At 42.7% G+C, this 24,173-nt stretch overlaps 1 protein-coding gene across 1 annotated transcript in view; it reads right to left on the bottom strand.

The window, feature by feature from the left end:
- LOC311231311 (inactive dipeptidyl peptidase 10-like) overlaps positions 1–24,173 on the bottom strand; it is a gene marked incomplete at both ends in the record, with an annotated part of 312,294 nt that overhangs the window by 262,281 nt on the left and 25,840 nt on the right. The window lies entirely within an intron of this gene.

Here is a 24,173-nt window from a genome sequence, read left to right as displayed (position 1 = left end):
TTGTATTGCTACTCCGCTGAGCCACACAGTCGTGTGTGTACAGGGAGTAGAGGAGGGGACTCAGAACACAGCCCTGGGGGGCCCCTATGTTGAGGGTGATGGATGAGGAGGTGCAGTTGCCTGCTCTCACCACCTGGGGTCTGCCCGTCAGGAAGTCCAAGACCCACTGGCAGAGGTCATAGTTCAAGGCCAGGTCCCTGAGCTTGGCTATGAGTTTGGAGGGGACTATGGTATTGAATGCCGAGCTGTAGTCGATGAATAGCATTCTCACATAGTTCCCCTGCCTCTTGTCCAGGTGTGATGCTGCTGTGTGCAGCACATGGGCTATGGCGTCCTCCGTGGACCTGTTGGGGCGGTATGCAAATTGCAGGGGGTCCATGTTGATGGTGAGGGAGGAGCAGATGTAGCCCTTTACTAGCTTCTCAAAGCACTTCATGGCTATGGAGGTGAGAGCTACAGGGCGGTAGTCGTTGAGGCAAGCAGGCTTGGATTTTTTGGGTACAGGGATAATAGTGGACTTCTTCAGGCAGGTGGGGATGACAGCCTGTTCTAAGGACAGGTTAAATATGTCAGTGAATACCGGGGCCAGTTGGTCGGCACAGACTTTTAGGAGAGTTTGTTTTGCGAACTGACCACAATTCTCTATCTTGGCTTCATAACTTTCAGGACTTGGAGGGGTAGTTGGCTCGTTGGCTTGAACAATTGGCCAATTTTCAATATAAGATTGTTCATCGTCCAGGCAAGCTACACAGCAATGCTGATGCCCTCTCCAGGCTGCAAGCTTTTCTGGAGAACGAACAATCTGACCAGAATGCCTCTCAGGGAATTACAGACAGGGCTACCCCAAAGATGTGCACAGTACAGGAAGCTCTGCCTTCTGTAGTGTCCAGTGGGGAAAGAGAGACTGATGAGTTATCCGATGCACAGATGGCCGATATTGAGTTGCAACTAATAATTAACTGTAAAAGTCAGGTGGATCCTAGTCCGATGCTGGTAGACCCTGACCTGCAGAAATATGCCCCTGTTTGGAGTCAGCTCCAGGTGCATGGGGCTAGGGTGGTGCGGATTCCTCCTGCACATTCTGATGCAGCCTCTCAGGTGCAGGTGGTGCTCCCTCAGTCAATGGTGCCTAAGATTTTAGAACAGCTGCCCAGTGTTTCCACTGGGGGGCACTTGGGGGTTCAAAAGCTACAGGGAAAGGTTAAAGACCGGTTCTATTGGCCGGGCTGGTTTAGCGATGTCAAGAGATGGGTTAAAGAATCTGTTGATTGTGGTTCAAGGAAGAGTCAGGGGAAACGGTGTGCACCCTTACAGCCATCAGTTGTATCTAGGCCTTTTGAACATGTGGCACTCGACATTCTTGGCCCCCTCCCCGAGACCCCTGGCAAAAACAAATATATTTTGGTTGTGGAGGACTATTTTTCAAAGTGGACAGTCTTTTCCATTGCCTAACCAGGAAGCACATACTATTGCTAAAGTCTTGACCGAAGAATGGGTGTGTCGATTTGGGGTACCACAGAGTATCCACTCTGACCAGGGTCGTAACTTTGAGTCCAATCTGTTTAAGGAATTATGTAGGCTTCTGCATATGCATAAAACGAAGACGTCCCGGATGAGGGATCCTCCAGGCGCAGGACTCGGGGCCGGACCAGAAGGACCGGAGCGGAGGTGCGAATACGACAACCCCGGAGCAGGACCCCGGACGGGGACCACTCCATGTGCAGACCTCGGGACCGGGTGCAAAACCCCGGACGGGGGTCTCTGCAGATGTAGACCACGGCAAAGACCACGGCGAAGACCACGGCATAGGGCTGGACCAGACGAGGAGCCGGGGCCAGACGAGGAGCCGGGACCAGACGAAGAGCCGGGACCAGACGAGGAGCCGGGACCAGACGAGGAGCCGGGACCAGACAAGGAGCCGGGACCAGACGAGGAGCCTGGACCAGACAAGGAGCCAGAGCCAGTCGAGGAGCCGGGACCAGACGAGGAGCCGGGACCAGATGAGGAGCCGGGACCAGTCGAGGAGCCGGGACCAGACGAGGAGGCTGGGCTGGGCGTAGAAGCCGGACCGGGTGTAGCGGCTGGGTCAGGCGTGGGAGCCGGACCGGGCGTGGAGGCCGGACCGGGCGTAGCATCTGCGGCTAAACTAACAGGGGCTAGGCTGGCAGTAGAGGCTGGGTTAGCTGAAAAAGCCTTGCTAGCTGTAAGGGCTTTACTAGCCTTTATAGACTTGCTAGCAGTAGCAGGGGGAGCTAAGCCAGTGCTAAAGGCCGGAACCACACTGAGTTTCCTAACAGAGGAAACCTTAGGTTTAGCTGTAGGGCCTGTAGGACTAGCAGTGGTTGTCCTAGCAGAGGACGCTAAGGAAGTAGCTGACAAAGCTATATTGGCTACAGGGGCTACATGACCTGTGCTAGCAGGGAGAGCTGAGGTGCTAGCTGTAGGTGCTACGTTAGCAGGAAGGACCATGCTAGTCTTCTTAGGTTTGCTAGCCTTCTGAGACTTGCTAGCAGTGCGTGCTCTGCTAGCAGGCGGGGCTCTAGCAGACTGGGCTGGACTAGCTGTGAAAGCCTGGCTAGCTGCACGGGCTAAACTAGCAGACAGGGCTGGACTATCTGTGAAAGCCTGGCTAGCTGCAGGGGCTAAACTAGCAGACAGGGCTGGACTAGCTGTGAAAGCCTGGCTAGCTGCAGGGGCTAAACTAGCAGACAGGGCTGGACTAGCTGTGAAAACCTGGTTAGCTGCAGGGGCTAAACTAGCAGACATGGCTGGACTAGCTGTGAAAGCCTGGCTAGCTGCAGGGGCTAAACTAGCAGACAGGGCTGGACTAGCTGTGAAAGCCTGGCTAGCTGCAGGGGCTAAACTAGCAGACAGGGCTGGACTAGCTGTGAAAGCCTTGTTAGCTGCAGGGGCTTTGCTAGCCTCTCTAGACTTGCTAGCTGTAGCAGAAGGAGCTAAGCTAGTAATAAAGACCGCACCCACAGTGAGTCTCCTAACAGAAGAAACCATTGACTTAGCTGTGGGGGCAGAGGTTATGCTAGCTGCACTAGCTACGGTAGCTAGGCTAGCGGCTATGCTAGTAGCCTGGGCTGTGTTAGCAGTGAGGGGGCTAGCTGTATAGCTACGGAAGCTAGGCTAGCGGCTGTGCTAACAGTCTGGGCTGTATTAGCAGAGAGGGGGCTAGCCGTACTAGCTACGGAAGCTAGGCTAGCGGCTGTGCTAACAGCCTGAGCTGTATTAGCAGTGAGGGGGCTAGCTGTACTAGCTACGGAAGCTAGGCTAGCGGCTGTGCTAACAACCTGGGCTGTATTAGCAGAGAGGGAGCTAGCTGCACTAGCAACGGAAGCTAGGCTAGCGGCTGTGCTAACAACCTGGGCTGTATTAGCAGAGAGGGAGCTAGCTGCACTAGCAACGGAAGCTAGGCTAGCGGCTGCTGCGGTAGCAGTAGAGGCCTTACTTGTGGAGGAAGGCGTGCTGGTAACCGGAACTTCACCGGGGGCAAGGGACAAGAGCACCCGAATCAGCCATCAGATCACACGGCCGTGCGCCTCCAGCTGAAACGCCTGCTCCGCGCTGTACTCACCAACAGAGGTGAGCAGCGTATACATAGTCCACCTCTCCTCTGAGGACGAGGAGAGAAAATCCCCCTTGAAGAACCTCCCCATAGCGAGCAGCACGTCGCTCGCTCTGACTGTCTTCATGCTCGCTGGGATCAGGACTGGTCGCGCCATTCTGTAAGGGTTCGGTGTGAGGGTAGGTGAGGAGACCCCAAATGCTTAACACGATCAGAGAGAGTAGAGGCAGTAGTAAGCAACAATAATACAAAACAAAGGCGAACTGCAAAACCCGGAAAAACTAAACTCAGCAGTGCTGGAATAAGGAACGGACTCACTGGGAAATAACAGGAGTGAAGGTGAACAGGGTAAGTCACAGAACACAAGGGTAGACAAACAAAACAATGGCAATGGCGCGACAGGGAAGTGAGAAACGGGCAGGCATAAATACTGCCCGTGATTACTAATGAGCACCAGCTGGTTTAAGACCAGGCATGACCAAGACTGGTGAACACAAAGTATTAGTAAAAAGAAATCTCACACTATAAATAAAAGCATTTGTAAAGGGATTATCTTAATGGAAACATATGCAATGAGGTTAACCCTTAACAGAAACATATGTAAAGGATAAACCTTAATGGAAACATATGAAAAGGATTAACCCTTAATGGAAAGCATAAGTAAAGAGAAAAGCCTTACTGGAAACATATGTTTTTTTTTTTTTTAACAAATCTTTTCTTTTCCCCTTTTTTTTACATGAAACAAGACAAGCAATACAGTAAGAGTAATAATCAACGATAAATCACAGGACAATAACAGAAATAATAATAACAATAATGACAGTCCAGTAATGAAATCAGAATGAAAGTAGACTAAAAGACATACAAATAATAAATACAATACATGGGCTCTTGCTCGCTCGCTCTGGAAACATATGTAAAAGATAAACTTTAATGGAAACATATGAAAAGGATGAACCCTTTAAACACAAGCTAGATCAGGGAAACACAACATGAACAGAGGCAGCATAGCATTCAAACCTAGGACTAAAATGCCTGAGAAGGTTCAATATCTGGAGCTGCTGCGTTTGGCCACCAGAGGGCGGCAGAAAACCACTGTTCACATTGTTCAGGAAGGGTCCCCGGCTGGGACCATGACAGCTTATGGTATAACCCACGTTTTTATTACAGTATCAAGACATTTAAGGATCTACAGTATGTGGAGGGGGTGTTTTGTAGCTTTTCTCATTTGTCATCATCCATTGGACTCCCTCCATCTCATCTTTTTAGATATTTTCAGCTGAGACACTGTACAGCTTCCGTCTTCCCCTCCTTTCCTTTACCCCCCCCCCCCCCTGACCTGCTCACTTTGAATCCACACCGAAGAGCATCTATCTCAAGGATCTATGACACCCTTATGTCATTCGACGACAGTGGTTCAATCAAAGCTAAAACCAAATGGGAATGGGAGCTGGGGATGGAGTTTAATAATGACGGGAAGAGGCCATAGAGTGAATACACACCACCACGTCCTGCGCTCGTCTCAGCCTCATACAGCTCAAAGTACTGCATAGAGCTCACTTCTCCAAATCCAGGCTTTCTGAGATATATCCGGAGGTGGAGGATAAGTGCAGCAGGTGTCAAATTGCACCCTGCGATTTGAGTCTTCACGTGTCCAGAACTCCACACCTACTGGGGTGGTATTTTCAACACTCTGTCCTCAGTACTCAATTTAGACCTGTTGCCATGTCCACTGAATCTTTGGAACCCCTATTGAGACACTCGCTCTCAACAAAAAACAATTATCGCATTCACATCCCTCTTAGCGAGATCTCTGCCGGTAGGCGGGGATAAGCAAGATGGCGCTGTGATCCGATGTGCTTGTTGAACCAGCTAAAGTTTGGCATCACCTTCTTCAGATTCGCCTGGTTGAAGTCGCCGGCTATGATCATGGCTGCGTCTGGGTGCTTGATCTGTTGCTTGATTAAATGTCCCTGTAGATCCGCCAGGGCCCTGGCGGTATCTGCTTGTGGTAGAATGTACACCACTGTCATGATAATGGCGGTGAATTTTCGGGGGAGGTAAAACAGGCGACATTGTATGGACAGATGTTCCAGGTCCGGCGAGCATGAACAGGAAAGTATCTTTATCTCCTTGGGGTTGACCCAGTTGTTGTTGGTCAGGAGACAGACCCCCCCGCCAACGCTCTTACCGGATTCTTCTGTACGGTCCGCTCGGAAGACAGAGAAGGAATCCGACGGAGAGATGATGTGATCTGGAGTTGTTGCATTCAGCCATGTCTCCGTGAAACACATAATGTTGCAATCTCTCACATCTCGATCGAAGCGGACCCTCGCACGGAAATTGTCCATCTTATTCTCCAGCGAATGGACGTTTGCCAGCAGAATTGAGGGGATCGCCGGCCGGTAAGGAGAACTTTTCAGTCTCTTCCTAATTCCATTTCTGCGTCCTCTATGTTTCCGTTTGATCGCACCGCCATTGTCTCTGTTGTTGTTGTTGTTGTCTCGTCGGATCTACGGTGGCCAGATTTGGCAAAAAGTGTTGTTAAACCCGTCTTTCAGGCCGGAGTTTAAGTCCATCAGTGACTGGCGATCGTATTTCGTCCATGCCAGCGTAGTTTCTATAAAAAAAGTACTACAAATAAACACAATAACAAAAAGTACGCACAATCGTCGCGGAGCTGACCAGACGGCGACTAGCCTTGACCGCGCCATCATCATCATGTAATGGTGTATCTGTGTATCTAATGTTAGTAAGGTTATACTTTGTACACTAACTGCTTTTATTACCTTTTTATTTACCTACTGTATGTCCTATTTTTTTTTTTAAACTTTGGCCATTTCCCTGGCTCTTTTATACGTTTATCGCATTTATACTTGGTCAAGTTCGACCGACAGAAGCAGGCTGAAAGGGTTCAGATGGGGGGGAAGATACTCTGGGAAAGGCACGGCTGCAGTCCGGGATTCGAACTCGCTCAGCCCCAGATCCGTGACGAGCACGGTTGTCCACGGCGCTGAAATAGCACTCGCGGTACGTGGTGAGCTACTGGAGCTCCCCTGTATGTCCTATTTTATAATGTTTTATGTCAGCCCTTTACACATCCACCGCCGGAAACGGCTTACGACGTGTTTCAAGGTCATGTGAATTCCGCCATTCCGCGGCGTACCACGTTATTGAGATCATATTACATTTTTAAATTCCCTCACCGAGCCTGGTCTGATACAGTGGGAGCCTGCACAACAGTGCAATGCTTCAATACCACCGCCTGGTGGATGATCGGGCGAGTTACAACCGGAAATGGATCGAGTCGATCTCTGTGCATCTGGGAAATGCGTCCGGCAGGCACATATTGTTGCGGGACTCTAGACACACATCTGTGTATATGGATCGCTGCCATAACTCAATAATCGATATGATTTGGGCGTTTATTTCGCCATGCAAACCGGAAATGGATCTAGTAGATCGCCGTCATATAAGTGGGATCTTTTTCCTCCAGTCTCATCGGCGAACGGTAAGAGGACAGTAACGCTACTTTCAGCGCGATTGTTTATTATTATTAATGCAAACTGCTCTGATCAATATATCACCCATACTACATAAAGCATTTACTGACGATCACGGAATTATAAATGACCCCCCCCCCCCGTTCATCCACGCATGATGAGTCATAACGTTTAGGATCATGTACAGTTGAAATTTTTAATATAGCGTGTATCGGCAACAAACAGCAGTTGATAATCTATATATGCGTTTATGCCTATATCTCACGTTCTAGGAATTACTGCAGAAAACGATCAAAACATATTTATATTCTAGACGGTATTTTCGTATGAATCTATGAATGAAAAAGTATAACGTTCCTACATCCTGAACAATAGATAATCGATGTTGAATGGGCCATAGTAATGTCAATTTAGCAATACAATTTAAAAAGGTATAGCCCTGCAAAGAAGGTGAACATCTCCATAGGCTTAGAGTGGTGGCAGAGAGTGGTATGAGAGGGGCAAACTGCGTGGCAGTTAATGTGTTGGGACGGGTGTTGCAAATTAGCTTTGGCTACAAACACTACAATACAGGCATTATCTATGTATTTGTCCCATTCAAATAAATCAAATCAATCAATCAATTTACCTGCCTTCTCAGGGACAGTCTTGTCTATTAGGTCTCTCCTTCTCATGTAACCTGAACTATCTACTAGGTCTCTTCTTCTGTTTATTGTATTTAAGTATTGCATCTGTATGTACCTTAAAGATGTGATTTACATTTATTTATAGTCTTATGTCTGTTTATATTTTTGTATTTTTGTAATCTGTCAGAGAGAAGTAAGCCATGATGGGCCTCTACATAGAACATTTGCCTGTTTGTGTCGCTTTAATTTTTTAGTACTATTATTATTTGAATCTCAATCTCAATCTTTTAATTTCAATGTCTTTTTTGTGTAAAAATCCACAGAATCCACCCTAGAACTGAATTTACATTATACGACTTGGACAGTTTAGTCCGTATCTGTTCACACTGACAACTGTCTCCCTAAGCTGGGGATCTGAGCATCATGACTTTGAATTTGTGATGTCATCAAGTGACACTTTTTGGACATTGGCAATGAATTAGTGACAGACGTTGTGCGCTCACATAATTTTTGTTTGAGCCATTACATCCAAATTAGTTCTATTTAAATGGTAGAATCAGTAATGTTGTCAAATAGCAACCTCTATAGGCAAAAGAGCCCCGCTTGGTATTACACTTGGAATTTAGTAAATTATTTGACTGTGCAACACCTCCCTCTCCTATCACCGCTCAACTCCAACCCACACATCAGACCATAACAAAAAATGTAAACAAAGTGAAAATACCAATTGGGGCTCTTTTGCCTAGAGGTTGCTGTTTGACGGCATTGCAGATTCTACCTTTAATTGTGGGGCTTTACAGCTCTGAACCAGAAGATCTCCCTGTGTCCCAGTAAAATCACCATGGGTATTATTCAATATCACTTCATACGAGAAACTGTGAATAGTGGGAGAATATTAGCGTACTGACAACATGATTGCTGATGTGATGACAAAACCAGCCACTAAGCTACAACTTAAGAAGTTTGCTCAGTATTTGTTTGGCACTTAGAGTGCAAGAAAAGCATATAGGCTACTGTATGTGCCAATGGGTTTTTGTTGTTTATTTTGTATTGAAGGCCAACAAATATTAAAGTTTTTTTTCCTGTTACGTACCTGTACCACAATAAGCTAAGTTCGAGTGGGGGTGTTAATAAATGTAGCAACATTATGTGCGCTCTTACTCAATGGTGTCCTACAGAGAGCGATGTTGTATGTATGCTGTACGTCCAGGATGTGACGTCACTGACGCTACCTTTGAAATGACCTGTACCACTACCTGTTCCGGTCTCTTAATTGCTATGAAGAGCGGCAGCACAGCCGCATCTCCCTCGCCTGATAATAAATATGCCTACATGAGGCTAAAGATGAACTGAGTCTACTGAGAGTTAAATTAAATATCCACCACAACGCACTCCACTTAACAGGAGTTGTTCCATTATTCACTGTCTATAGGAGCAGCTTCACAGGGCTCATCTCTTGATGACATTGTCACTGGAGTCTTGTCCATGTTCACAAATCAAAACAGAGATGTACATTATTATAGAAATAACCAAACCTGTTTAAATTAGCAGGAAGCAATCCTTACTCTCACTTTGCCCTGTAAACAAAGGATATACAGTACTTCCAAAGTCTGTTAGCATTTTTTATATATATATATTGTTGATAACATTGCTGGAGGGGTGTTTTAAATGAAAAATAGATCTTTCCTCTCCTCATTCTCTCTCCTTATCTTTTCTCTCTCTACTTCCGCCCGTCCTCAACGACCACCTGGAGAGGAGCCATGGAACACAGAGTGCATTACTCATTTAGAACACAGCTTTCTTAGCGCTTTAGTCTCCCTCTCTCTCTCTCTCTATCTCCCGCTCTCGCTCTCTCGCTCCCTCTGTCCATCTCTGTCTCTCTCCCTCTCTAACAACACTGATGTACAGTACGTGTGTCGGTGAAAATGGCATGGTAGCCTCTCTCTCTCTCTGTCTCTCTCCCTCACCACCTCTAAATCAAATCAAATCAAATTTATTTATAAGGCCCAACAACACACGTTAATGTCCCCATGGGCCGTACAGGTCTTATTTAAACAAGTCAAGAAGAAAACATAACAATATGTCAAGAACAAAGACACCATAAGGTCCAACAAATTTAAAATAAATGCAAATAAATGAAAGAATGCAAGCACTCCCACGCAAAGGTAAGGAAAAACTCACTAAAACCTAACAATAGGTAAAAATGCTCCACAGGCAGTGTGGAGGAGAGAAACCTTAGAAGGGCCATTCAAGGCGGGATCTCCCTTCTTAGATGTCGGTGATAGTAGTGTTGCAGACTAACAGTTGGTAAGCATGCACTCAAGTGTGTAGTGAAACACAGATGAGTGCATGCAATAGCAACTGAACATTTTGAAAGATTTAAAGATAGAGCGGATAGCGATATAGCAACTGAACATTTTGAAAGATTGAAGATAGAGCTGATAGCAAACCTCTGTCTCTCCCCCTCGCCGTCTCTCTCCCTCGTCGTCTCTCTCTTCTCTTTCTCTCTCTCTCTCTGTTCTCCTGGACCACAGCCACGGGTTGCAGAGTTCATCGTTCATTAAACTAAGTCTTTATTAAAGAGATTGGCAACAGTGAAGCGGCAGAGGCGAGAGTCTTTCTATAATTCTATAAAAGTTTGATGCTGATGAGTCCAGAACGTCCTCTTGTGGTTCAGCTTTTACTTTCTGGAATTAAAGGACAGGTTCACTTTATTTATTTTTGATTTTTTTTAAACCCAGGCCCTATTTAAACATTGTCTGGCATGATGTTTACTAGTACAGGCCATCATTTCACCAATTGCTTTAGTATTGAGAAACGTATCACTGTGCTGCATCCTCTCACAAGGCTCCAATACAATGGGACAAGTGTTTTATCGTTAAAAAACCATGATACAAACTTGCAATACAATAGGTGTCTTCATAGCATGAGGTTTGCAAACTGTCCTCATGCTATGAAACTCATTATAACTTCAGATACCTGATATTAGCAAATGTCCTCATGCTATGAAACTCATTATGACTTCAGATACCTGGTATTAGCATATGTCCTCATGCTATGAAACTCATTATAACTTCAGATACCTGGTATTAGCATATGTCCTCATTCTGTGAAACTCATTATATTAACTTCAGATACCTTCTATCTGAAGTTATGAGTTTCATAGCATGAGGACAGTTTGCAACCCTTTCACATGTATCATGGTTTACTGGAAGGATCTGAAGGATCTTTCCCTCTGAGGGAAGTTTTTTAGCTACACTCTGAGTTTAACCTTCATTCGAGAAAACATAAACCTTCTTTGGGGCGGTCTAACCCCATGGCCTCATAATAAGGCACACTCGTGTATGATGCAGTGCCCGAGTCTCTAAGCTTTACAAATGCATGGCCAAAAATAATACGCATTATAAGCAATCTGCAGGGTTAATGAGTTCAAGTATTGGGGCTTAGGGTGACTTAAATCCAGAACACACACAAAGAAACTTGCAAACCCCGTAGGAAGGAAAGTATCTGATGAAAAAAAGAGTCAAACCAGGTAAATTGACTATTCAGAGAAGAACTAGTTCATACAAGTTTAATGGAAAATGCTAGAAACGAGCCTGTTGTATATAAAAACACTATCGCATTCTAATACAATTTAAATACAGAACCTAACATCTTATTACATTCAGCAGCCAACACCCTACTGTTAGCATAAAGTCACGTACAAAAACGAGACTCATACAAATATAATCTCCAACCCATAGCATTATGCTAATAATAATACTGGTGTGCCGAAACTTGGTTTAGATTCAATTTAGAACTGAATCCGAATTGGGGTCAGCGTTTCTCTCAGTAAATGCTCCTTTTTATTTAATTTAGTTTGTCTTCTTCACGTGGACAAAACATCATTGGACATTGTGAAAAGAAAACCCCACTATGTGTCTTTTCAAAGAGTGTCCTAGGTGCCCTTTATTGTAATATGGTATGGTTCAGTAGAAATATCTGTGCTGTAAGCCTGCCGGTAGGTGGGAGTGAATGTCAACACCAGAATAGTTATTATTATACCCTCTCTTAATGTGTTACCTTCTAGTGAATTAAATAATTGTGAAATTAAACAGTTCCTCCCTTTGCTGGTGACCCCATGAGTTCCTCAAGAACCACACACAATTGAGGAGTTATAATCAAGGGGACCCAAACTCATATGTACATATATTATACACATATTCACATATGAAACATCATGTTATTTGACCACCTCCTCCAGACATTGACCCACAACATATGCTGTCCTTCATGCATACAGTAGGTCAGAAAACAAGGAAATTGTCCACTTTGTTTTGCCAGATGAGATGCTGTTTATGGTCATCTGTAGCGGTGTCTGAACACCTCAGAAATAAACCCAGTGTGTTTCTGCCCCCTCGTGGCGAAGAATGAGACTTGCATGCATTTCTAGATACAGCGGACCAGGGAATAATGGAAATTTGGGGCCAGGGGCTAGGTCGAATCCAACTTTTTTTTCTGCTCTTTTTTATATCTGGCAAATGTGTGTTTGTTTGTTTTACATTTTCAGTTATTTCTCATCTTTAATAGCAACATGGTAAAGCATGTGAGTGTTAGCTCTCACGCTATAGATGAGGTAAATCAAAAATTCTAATTTGATGCAAATAATCCAGCTGCCACTCCACTAATCACCGACAGACTGATTTGGATTTATCATGCATTACTTTGATTACATGCTAATCAAGATGTTTGTTCTTTAACTAACAAAGACTTAGGCTGCAGGCATTCTTATTAATTAATTCATTCATGTATTTGATGATTAGAAAACACATACACTGCACGGCAGTCATTGCACACGTTACAACAAATCACAGAGGATGGAAACACAAATCAAGCCCAAAGGCTTATTTTCATCGCAGCCCTTTATCGTGTGGCAGTTGCCTGGTAAGTGCCTTTCAAAACAGGCTCTAGATGATAACAAACAGCAGACCTTTGATTGAATGTGGCAAGAAGATATGTTACGAGCCAAGAACAGATGGAATACTGTGCGAGGATGGGTGATTAACCTGTACACATGTCGACACATCTGCCTGCTCTGATGCACACACAACACAGGTGCACAATTAACTACACCAAAGACAGACGTGGCTGCTTAAATCACACCTCCCCGCACGCGTGTATGCTTTTACCAACCCAGTTGTGTTTCCGGGTTCGCGTTTTGCGCTCTGATTGGCCACTGACCTACACGCGTACGCCCCCCTCGCTCGCGCCTTTGGGGCGTGAGATATGAAGACAGGCAGTAATAATAAACACTCAAAACAATTGTCTTCTTGTGCTTCAGAAGCAAACTGTCCTTCTGTAAACTGTAAGTTACATTGTTCATTTAGTTTGTATTTACTTTTCTAGTTTAAGTTAATTCAATTAAAGAAATTGTAACTACAATATTGTATCTCCAATTACATTTAAAACATTGTTTGTTTTTCAACCATATCTGTTGACAATATAATTTCTTTATATATTGAAGGCTACATCCTGCTACCTTTTTCAGCTTCTCTATTTCAAGGCAATATTTACAAAAACTAAACTAAAACTAGTAATTTCCTATACAAAAATGTTTCCTACTATTTGTGCATAATAATCATCTGTTCTGTGCGCACGCGACGCGAGGGAACATGTATGCGCATGCGCGCGTGTGTACCGGATCTCCTCTCTGGTAAACAAGAATACCCTGAAGACTCTGGCAGGAGCACTCATTCAAGGGTACTACGACTATCCTCATGGTACCAAAACATCTCAAAACAAACTGGTCAGACTACTGCTTGACCTTACTCCTAGAACCCACCTCACCCCTGCCCACTTTGACAACCTAGGATGGCTTAGAGTAGATGCCAGAGTACAGCAACTTGCAATGGGCCTGGTCTACAAGATACACTACACGACTAAGGTACCCATGTACATGTCAAAATACTTCCCAAAGGTCAGTGAATACCACGGCCACAACACCAGAGGGAGCTCCACAAATCATGTTAAACCCAGATTTGGCTCAAACAAGGGACTAAACACGTTTAGCAATTATGCCACATCAATGTGGAACGCCCTACCCACAGCGGTTTTAAAACCACTCCCAAAGAGCACATATGGGAGACTGCAATTCGAAACTGGCCCCTGTAAATGTCCAAACCCAACCCCCTCCAATGTACAGTTTCACCTTCAAATGGGGGACCCTGATGTAAACAAGACGAAAGTCTTTCTCTGGCCTGCATCCCCTTAACAATTGTGTGTATTGAGCAGGGGCGGAGCTAGGGGGTGGCTACCTGGGCTCAAGCCCCGGATGTAGTCTGAAAAGCCCCGAATCTATTTTAAAAAAAATAAAAAAAAATAATTTTTTTTTTTTTTTTTTTTTTTTTTTTACAATTCATCATTGTTACATGAAAATATGTTTGCACCAGATTTAGCAGAAGCTAATTTCCATCTGTGGTCTATCCAGCTGCTAACTGTATTTGAGTGAGTTAAGTCTTGGTGTTATGGTAGACTCAGACCTAAGCTTTAAATCACAATCAACAAGTTGACAAAAACTTAATTCTTCCACCTTAGAAACATAGCTAAAGTACGGCCATTTATAAATCAAAAGGACGCTGAAAACCAGATCCATGCCTTTATCTCAAGCCAACTCGACTACTGTAATGCACTCCTTACCGGCCTCCCGAAAAAATACGATGATAACTATTTTATTGCAATGCACTATTGCATTATTTTATTCTATTTTACTAACTATTTTATTGCACTGCACTATTTTACTTTGTATCAGTGAATCATAGACGCCTGGCCATAAGAGCATTCGGAGCATCTCTGCTCTCCCACTATTGAACTTGGGGGAGCAAAGGTATGATCTTGCTCCACCACTTTTTGATTATATGAAAAATATGATATATCCCCCCCCAATATATAAATCTAACCATAACTACGTTATGGTTAACTGAGTTTTATAGTGAAAAGAGCAGCTTTATTGGTCAAGATTGAAGGCTCTATATTGCAGGAAATTGCACGTACAGGTTCATTAAATTCAAAAAAAATCTGTCGTGGAGGGGGTCGTGTCTGACCCCCTCCTACCCACCCCTTGCCTGCAAAAAAAAAAAAAAAAAAAAATTAAAAAAAAAATTAAAAAAAAAAAAAAAAAAGGGGGGGGGGCCCATCTGGGCTAAGCCCTCTGGGCTAAGCCCCGGATCTCCTACAATCCTAAATCCGCCCCTGGTATTGAGCTGTTCTGTATTGTACTTTTTACCCATTCTGCAATCTGTTAATAAAATGTTCAATCAATCAACCCATCCACTCTATCAGCACCATCGCAGCTCTATCCGTTACCATCCGCTTGTCTAGTTTCTAATCTATAATATATATAATATATAATATAGATTAGAAACGGCTAATGCTCTCTAATAAGATGCTATGCTCTATTTCTAGAGACTTCACTACAGATAAGGTGGCTGGTGTTTAATTGGCAGCACCTGTGAAAAATAGGCCTTGCAATCTGATGAAAAATGGCAGAGCAATTTCCATTATAAAAAAGTAACTGTACTTACAGTAGATTTCATTCACGGTTTGTGGATCACGCCTGGTGATACTAAATCCAAATTGAACTCTGCCATTGGAAAGAGGAGATTTGCCATCCATAGATGTGCGACTTGGCTATAATAAGGTCATTTATAGGCCTGATATTCTATATTCTATAATTAATTTTTTGTATCCACTTTTTCTCCTTATTTTCTATTTTTCTCCCATCCCAATTTCGTGATTCCAATTCTCCCCTCCCCTGTCTTGAACGTTGCTAGACTATGCCTCCCACTGGTCGGCTGTAGTGAGGATAGAAGCCTTGCATCACGTGTCCCATCCGGTACACGAGGAGGAGGCCTGTCGCATCTTTTCACCAGACAGCTCGAACTCTCAGTGGCGAGGATTAACGCATGGGAGGCTCACGCTGCCCCCGATACTTCCTGTTTCTGCTGTACAGGCGTCACCCAACCGACCTGTAGGAGTCGCTGTCCACAACGTCCAATCCCCACCCTGCACCGGCTTTCCCACCCTCTAACACTGCCAATTGTGTTAGTATGACGGCCGGCCAAGCCGGTAGCAATGCAGAGCGCTGGGCTCGATACCAGCATCTCCTGCATTAGTGGCGAGCGTCTTGCCACCCAGCCGCCAATATATTCTATAATTAATAATATTTCAAATTGCATGTGTCCAGATGGCAGAATTCAGTACTGTATCTACAAAACCTTCTGTTTAATCATCTTCCCTTTATTCATTTGCTTAGATTTTTTGGCAATTTTTTATGTCTGGTCATTTGTTATTCACCGTCAAAGATATAAAAAAAGATAAAAAAATAATATATATATATATTCTTTTTTTTATCTTTTTTTATATCTTTGTGTCTGTTACTAGGCTTGAGTAAATTGTAATGAACCAAAGGAGAATATCAATTATATATAATTGATATTCTCCTTTGGTTCATTACAATTGACTCAAGCCTAGTAACAGACACAATATTTCTGATACTGGGAATACATTCCCTGAGAATAATCCATAGATGTCCCTAGATACCAAGAACATGCAAATAACCTTGTAGAAGTGGAGCAACCTTCCCGTTACTTAGGTATGTATCTTTAGGCGGATTTTCAGAAAATAGGGCTAGGGCTTAAGAAGAGGTTAAACTTTATTCTTTAAATGAACCAATGTTGTTAAATTTCCTTTTTGGTGCGTCAGTCCACTGTATGGTCTTGAGCCTGTGACGGCCGAGCACCCATAGGAATACTTGAATTCAGCATTCAAGCCAAAACTCCATTTGGTTTGTTGCTCACGCCAATGCCAATTCCAGAACAATCGCGGGTTCTCCAAGGGCATCCAAAGTTAAAGAACAGGGGCACCTTGTCTGCCTAAAAATAAATGCATCTGTAGCTCAGTCCAGCCAAAAAGCAAGCACTTTTTTGCCAACTGTTGTGCAGCAAAACAGAGTGTCAGGGGAGCCTACAAACAGGCAGTCTAAAAGAAGTGCCTGCGGCTACAAGGGAGTGAAGCACATTATTGGCTACAACAGAGTCCGTGGGCTACGGTGGTGGTGAGCAACCCACCAAGAGTTCTATTAAATATGCAGTGCAGCATGTACACAGACAGGCTCCCCCAGCTAAAACTAGAGTCTGTACAAGGTGCAGCACATATATAGCCAGTGAAAAGCATTGTAAAATAGCCTTGTTCACCCCCAATCCTCGCCCTCTCCAGGCGGCTTGATGATGCCTGAATTTCCCCAAGGGGATCAATAAAGGAATATCTTATCTTATCTTCCCTCAGGCAAGGGTGTGGGTTTGGTTTCAACATGGGGGGGGGGGGGGGGGGGGACACACTTTAACCCTTTCACTACCACACTACAGAAGGTTAACCGTGATAGTAAAGGGATAACCTTCTGTAGTGTGGTAGTGAAAGGGTTAAACCATTTGGTGGTGCGGCAGTGAAAGGGTTAAGCAGGGGATCTGTGAGTCCTCCCCCAGGAAATCTTGAGCCTCAAAAACCTAATGTCCTGCATTCTGGTGTACACATTCCTGCACCAATTTGTGCCTTTTCTGCATCAATTTATGGTGGAAATGTATTTATGTAAATGCACAAAAAAAGAAAAAAAAACAACATTCAGGTACCCGCTGACACAAACATAATGGAATATAATGCATATATTATTTGTTTTACCTCTTTTGGGTAGGGGGTTGACTTTCATAATTTAGCTACACTTTTTGAAGGGGACAAATGTACCTTTCTCAATATTGAGGGGGACATGTCCCCTGCTACCCCCCTAAACCTACGCCTATGGCCTCGCCCTCTGGCATAGGATACATCCTAATGCTGTCGTGTGGCGGGGGGGGGGGGGGGGGTTGAGAGCACGGTATGCAAACTGTTGATGGCCTCTTCCTCCCGCTCCCTTGAACCCGACCTTCAGCGACACTGTGTGCCGTCTCTCACCCACACCAACAGAAGAGCAGAAGAGCCTTTTGCTCTGGAAATATCATGTTACTTAGCAACAATCCCCTGCTATGGATTTCCATGACGGCAAGTAAAAATGGAAATGGACAGACTGTCCTGGTGCCTGGTGGTGGGATGTGATCACTTGTATGTTGAAATGTAATTATTCCATATTGTACGACGAGGCAAGAGAGAAGATCATGATGGGATGTTCTCTTTCATTTCATTGCATCAGGCTGTCTGTCTGTCTGTCTGTCTGTCTGTCTGTCTGTCTGTCTGTCTGTCTGTCTGTCTGTCTGTCTGTCTGTCTGTCTGTCTGTCTGTCTGTCTGTCTGCCTGTCTGCCTGCCTGTCTGTCTGTCTGTCTGTCTGTCTGTCTGTCTGTCTGTCTGTCTGTCTGTCTGTCTGTCTGTCTGTCTGTCTCTCTCTCTCTCTCTCTCTCTCTCTCTCTCTCTCTCTCTCTCTCTCTCTCTCTCTCTCTCTCTCTCTCTCTCTCTCTCTCTCTCTCTCTCTCTCTCTCTCTCTCTCTCTCTCTCTCTCTCTCTCTCTCTCTGTGTCTCTCTCTCTCTCTCTGTGTCTCTCTCGCTGTGTGTGTGTGTCTCTCTCTGTGTGTAGGAGTAGTACACACACACACACACACACGTGCAGGCAAGACAAGCTCCATAATACAATAAGCAAACTATATGAAGTAGCTAAAGAATATAACTGTACATGATAATGATGTTGTTGCAATGCATAAAGTCCCAATGCAGTCTATCTGACTGCATACAGTCCCAATGCAGTGTATCTGACCACATAATTGTGTGTGTGTGTGTGTGTGTGTGTGTGTGTGTGTGTGTGTGTGTGTGTGTGTGTGTGTGTGTGTGTGTGTGTGTGTGTGTGTGTGTGTGTGTGTGTGTGTGTGTGTGTGTGTGTGTGTGTGTGTGTGTGTGTGTGTGTGTGTGTGTGTGTGTGTGTGTGTGTGTGTGTGTGTGTGTGTGTGTGTGTGTGTGTGTGTTAGAGGGAGAGAGAGAGATACCTCATGGTTCATACAGTCTTGTCCCAATACTTGCTGTCAATACAGTGCTTACTGTAGCTTACAACTGCCAAATTGATTCCAAATAATACAACACATTACAGTTTTTTTTACGACTGCTTTGATGCATTTTGCACATCAGAGTTTCAATGTGCAAAACCCTTAAATTAACACAGAATGCTATACTGCTAATTTTGGGTTCAAAATGCAATACAGCATGCAAAATTACCATAAAATACCAGTGTCAAATCAGAGAATATATTATGCAAAAGTTTACAGTATCACAGCACCAGAACAGTGGATATGTGCATCGTTGAAGTTTACTTATTGGTGCATTTTCAAATACAACGGCCATTATCAAATACAGTAATGCGGTCAAACACAGAATACTTGTTACCAAAAGAGACAATGGTAATTTCCTCATACAGTAACCCCTGTGATAGACTGCAGTATAGTGCTTGTTTTTTTATGAAAGATTATTTGATTATTTGAAGTTTAATCATTACAGTAAAGAAAAATACATACAGTAAAGCTCTGTATTTTACAGTAAAATTCGGCATTTGGCCAAAGAACTTCGTCGACATCATATTCAAGTGCCCTCAACTGCTGCACAGAGAGAAGACGGCCACGTCCTCCACTTGGTGGTGCTCGTTCAGTTCTAATGTACAGTAAAGATAACAATTACAAAAATAATTCACACCCACACCTTTAGTATTTATGAAATATACTGTAACAGACAACAATATCAATTTCACTAGTACTGTAATTTCAATATACAGTTACTGTACAGTAAATTACACATATTACACAAATCTCTCTTACTGTAAAAAAAAAAAAAAAAAAAAAATGGATGCCACCGTTGACCTGTTCAGGTTTGGCTGCACCACCCTGCCAGCTTCAGCCAGTGTTAGACCTCGCTTTACTGTATTACGTGGTCAACAATTGTGGTTATAATTTCATTTGAGGCAGATGTTCTTCTGCCTCCTTGGCCACGTCCACGACGCCCGACCCTGTCTTTTGTTGCCAACCTCAGCTGCACCAACTTGCTCCATGTTGCTCCTTTCTTCAGATTTATAAGCAGCCTTTTATGTAGTGGTGAAGAGATTATCAAGTGTATTGCAATGCTACTCACCTGGGCAAGGTTGTTGAAGGTAATTAATGAGACATTAGTACAAACACCTGTTGAATTGATTTAGTGATCTGCCTGTGTAGCAATAAGCAATTGAACATTGATGTAGTATTAGGTGGCTGTATTCTGAGACTGGGGCTATGATTTAGAGTTTGGCACTTTGTATTATGTGTAACAGTTTTGCACTTTATATGTAAGCATAGCATTTAGTATCTTAGAGTATGAATTTTGAAAGTCAGTTTGGCAATTAGCATTTTGAGTTTTGCACGTTGAAACTCTGATGTGCAAAATGCGTCAAAGCAGTCGTAAACAACTGTAAAGACCCCTGCAACCATAACCATTGCGTCCATTGGGGCTTGACCACACCAAAACGAGAGGTGCTAATGATGTACGGTATACAGTACGATCCTCTACCACAAATTACTCTCACATTGTGGGATTTTTACCCTTTTTACATCTTGTGTAAACTCGTGGGGAAATTCTCTCTAAGGCATGATTCACATATATTATTCATAAGATGCTCGCCAGTCTGGATTTATGAATATGAATATGTCTTGCGAAAACCAGGCACATGGGAGCCAGTAGTGTATTGATGGTGCCATCGAGAGAATCATTTGAGCAAATAGATAGATAGATTCAAGATTCAATGTTTTTATTTCAAACCACAGTGTTAGTTTAGATAGATAGATAGATAGATAGATAGATAGATAGATAGATAGATAGATAGATAGATAGATAGATAGATAGATAGATAGATAGATAGATAGATAGATAGATAGATAGATAGATAGATAGATAGATAGATAGATAGATAGATAGATAGATAGATAGATAGATAGATAGATAGATAGATAGATAGATAGATAGATAGATAGATAGATAGATAGATAGATAGATAGATAGATAGATAGATAGATAGATAGATAGATAGATAGATAGATAGATAGATAGATAGATAGATAGATAGATAGATAGATAGATAGATAGATAGATAGATAGATAGATAGATAGATAGATAGATAGATAGATAGATAGATAGATAGATAGATAGATAGATAGATAGATAGATAGATAGATAGATAGATAGATAGATAGATAGATAGATAGATAGATAGATAGATAGATAGATAGATAGATAGATAGATAGATAGATAGATAGATAGATAGATAGATAGATAGATAGATAGATAGATAGATAGATAGATAGATAGATAGATAGATAGATAGATAGATAGATAGATAGATAGATAGATAGATAGATAGATAGATAGATAGATAGATAGATAGATAGATAGATAGATAGATAGATAGATAGATAGATAGATAGATAGATAGATAGATAGATAGATAGATAGATAGATAGATAGATAGATAGATAGATAGATAGATAGATAGATAGATAGATAGATAGATAGATAGATAGATAGATAGATAGATAGATAGATAGATAGATAGATAGATAGATAGATAGATAGATAGATAGATAGATAGATAGATAGATAGATAGATAGATAGATAGATAGATAGATGTGTGTGTGTGTGTGTGTGTGTGTGTGTGTGTGTGTGTGTGTGTGTGTGTGTGTGTGTGTGTGTGTGTGTGTGTGTGTGTGTGTGTGTGTGTGTGTGTGTGTGTGTGTGTGTGTGTGTGTGTGTGTGTGTGTGTGTGTGTGTGTGTGTGTGTGTGTGTGAAAGAGAGAGAGAATCCACATGGCAAGTGAATTTATGTTAGTGTTAGTTTATCTATATAGGCTGACTTGCTGGTCAGGTCTGACCGCAAGGATAAATAACATTCACATTGTGCAAGCACATGTGCATACATACGCAAATCAATCCTGAACCCTAACATCCATGGAGTTTCTTCCTGTATTTAAAAAATCTCTAGTAAGTAAATTAATCTCGTAGGCTATTGAGTCTTCAAATATAATTTGTATATTATTTTGATATATTACCATCGCTGCCTTGATATGGCTACCTCAACCCGAGCACCGCAGCCAGTATCTTTATGCTATTATCTAGTGGCAAAGACCATTGTTGTGGTTTAAGATTAGCTGGAAATGTGTAACAAGTTTTGCATCAACTGGACCTACAATATGGTGTACAAGTTATCTATTGTCAAAGTTGTACATTTTGACCTTTGATTATCACACCACCACCTGGCCGATCTGTGTGATATTTGTTGCGAAGCACTGACACAATCTACCAGTGTGGCAAATCTGTGTCAACCATGTGATTTTTGTGAATAGCTCCAGCATGCGGCTGAATGACACAAAACTTTGCACACCCCTCTTCCCTATCATGGAGCGAAGTGTCACGTGCATGTAGCGTGCATAAGTACACATATACTATCGATAATCTAGCATTTATTTGAAAACGATTCATAAATAGGCCGAAAAATGACAACGTGTTTTGTGTATTCCAGTGTATTCCAGTAAAGGGCGATTATCACAGAATCTTAATTTTCTTCTGAAACTTTCAAAAAACGAGCGTTTTTCAAAATGGTATAAAACGGAAATGAACTGATTAAAAAACAATCCGTTTCGACAATGTTGACTGCAAACAAGTCATTGATAAGCGACGGTCATATTAGACACATAGCCATAATTTAAGATATAGTTTATGCGTTCGCAAATATGAGAGCTCTGTCATTGAATAGAGCGGTGGCACGCAACAGGGTTCCTAGGCACCGCATGGCTGGCACGGAAAGTGTTAACTTACCACACAAGGCCCTGTATACGGGCCCTCTTGAGGACAATTTGCCCACTGGCACGACACGCCACTTTGGCTACCTCTAGCGGCTAGGTGAAAAGTCACGAGCGAAAACAGGAAGAGAATTCTCCGAATGCATTAGTCAATGAGAAAATGGTTTTCTGAGTTCTTTTTTTTAAACTTTTTACCAAAACAGCTCCTAATCACTCATTTCTGAACAGAGTTTTATGAAATCTGGACATGTACTACACAATACCTCAGGCTATGGACCCACCATGTTTGTCAGCCATACAATTTTTTTTGGAAATACTACTTCTGGACTACTAACTACTGTGCTATACTGTAAGTATAAAGTATAGTATTTTGGTTTGCAAAAAAAGTATGCAGTCCTCAAGTTCAAGTAAAAAAAAATCCACTTTTGGGGGCGCCTGTTAAGGGGAGACCACCCACCTAAAAAAACATTTTCCTGATTTTGGGTCAATTTTGAGATTTTTGTATAATGTTGCCCCTTTCCTTTACCCCTTTCCTTTACAAATACATTTAATTTAATTTTGATTTAATTTGATGTCGGTCCCTTGATGCCACACAGAAAGTTTTGCGAGAATCAGGGGATTAGCCCAGTATGAGTAGGGGGGGGGGGGGGGCCTTTGATGCGCAAGCTATGCAAACTCCCACTAATACGCAACATGGGTCAAACATGACCCGTATTAATTTCCTATGGTATTTCATGCATGGTTGAGTATTTGTTTGCTATATCTTTTGAAATCTATTTAATTCCTAATTCAACAGTCAAATTATTCATTAAATATGTCGTTTTTGACTACCATTTTTTACTTCATGAATAAAGATCGTTTTTATATAACTGTATCAAGTTTACACAACTGCAACTTTGTCTGTTTCCAGTCGTAAGGCTCTGGTCATCAAACCATATGCATCTGTCGATATCCTCATACAGTATCTCCTGTTTGCCATGGTGTTCTTATTATATATCCTCATACAGTATCTCTTGTTTCCCATGGTGTTCTTGTACATTCAATATCCTCATATCTCTGTTTCCATGGTGTTCTTGTACATTATATATCCTGATAACTCTGTTTTGATGGTGTTATTGTAGATTAGATTAATTCATTCAAACCTTTATTTGACCTCAAAGGACATTGAGGTTTCCCTCATTTACAATGACGACACGTTTACACACACATGAGCAACACAATGAAAATATAAAAAGGATAGAAGAAACTAAAAACAATTGCAATTTGACAAACAGATTTAACACCAGATGTTTAAAAGCAGAAGCAGATGGGAGGACCTCTAACTTTAGGGTTTGTTGAAGAGCGTTCCATGTGTTGGGGGCATCAATAAAAAATGCTGTCTTGCCCAGATCCAAACGCGTTTGTGGAACCCTAAGAGTAAGCGAGCTGTAGGATCTGGTCTGATAAGCACCAAGACTTCAGTATCATAACTGTCACCAGTGATAAATCTAAGAGCGGAATGATATACAGAGTCCAATTGCTTCAACGTAGATGCAGCTGCATGCCTATAGATAACATCACCATAGTCCAATACTGACAAGAATACCGCCTCTACAACTCTCTTCCTACTGAGCAAAGGGAAGCTAGACCGAATTCGGAATAGAAAGC

Source organism: Notolepis coatsorum, assembly GCF_963971535.1.
Source record: "Notolepis coatsorum genome assembly, chromosome: 1".
NCBI classification, from domain to species: Eukaryota; Metazoa; Chordata; class Actinopteri; order Aulopiformes; family Paralepididae; genus Notolepis; species Notolepis coatsorum.
The sequence above is the reverse complement of the archived record's forward strand: the minus strand, read 5'-3'. Positions and strand labels throughout refer to the sequence as shown.